Here is an 893-nt window from a genome sequence, read left to right as displayed (position 1 = left end):
GTAGAGTTGGGGACACTCTACAAGACTTTTATAAAACCTTTGGCCCTGAGAGAGTTCCCGTAACCACTTTCTTCTACTGGAATGTTATCAATGACCTCTTCGTGATCTGCCATACCAACTATTGGCTGCACAAGTAGTTGCTAAAGGCGAGGAACTCCTAGCACAGGACAGGTCTAAATCCCCCCCGGCAAAAAGTCCTGCTAAATACCACCCCCCCATTCAGACTCAGTGTCTATTAAAATAGATAGCGATGATGACAGTGCCCCTTCCCCTTGCTCTAAGGGAAGAGCTGGCCCTAATCAGAGGAAGAGAGTTATTAGTAATCCAAACCCTAATGCCCCGTGTACGGATTCCGATAACTCCAACCCTGAGGCTGAAGAACGCTCTGTTGGTTTCTGCCCACCCCCAAATGCAACCCCCCCCCCGCTTCCGCCCCCGCTAGCCTAGACCCCAGTGCAGATCTAAAGTTATGGCTCTCTTTTTTAAAAGAGAGAAAGGATCTACAATCTCAATGCGCAACTCTGCAGCGTCAGCTCAGCTTAACCGCTCCTCTAAAAAATCCCCTAACTGCCAACTTCCGCAAACCACCCCTTTTTTCATCCCCTGTTATCGAGAGGCCTGGGAGCCCTAATGAGGCTGGTGAGGGGAGCGAGGTTGCTGTTGAACCTGAGCCTGAGCGCATCTATAACCCTTTCCCTTTTGAAACCTTGAAGGCGCTTAAGTCCGCGGTCACCACCTATGGCCCTACTGCTCCATACACCCTCTCTCTGTTAGAACACATTGCTGATGGGTGGCTCACCCCCCACGACTGGCACAGCTGTGCCTGCTCCGCTCTCAGTGCAGGAGATTATCTCCTCTGGAAGTCAGAATATTGTGAGTTTTGCAAGGAAACC

This window comes from Dasypus novemcinctus, chromosome 1 (assembly GCF_030445035.2).
Source record: "Dasypus novemcinctus isolate mDasNov1 chromosome 1, mDasNov1.1.hap2, whole genome shotgun sequence".
NCBI lineage: Eukaryota > Metazoa > Chordata > Mammalia > Cingulata > Dasypodidae > Dasypus > Dasypus novemcinctus.
This window is presented reverse-complemented; position numbering follows the sequence as displayed.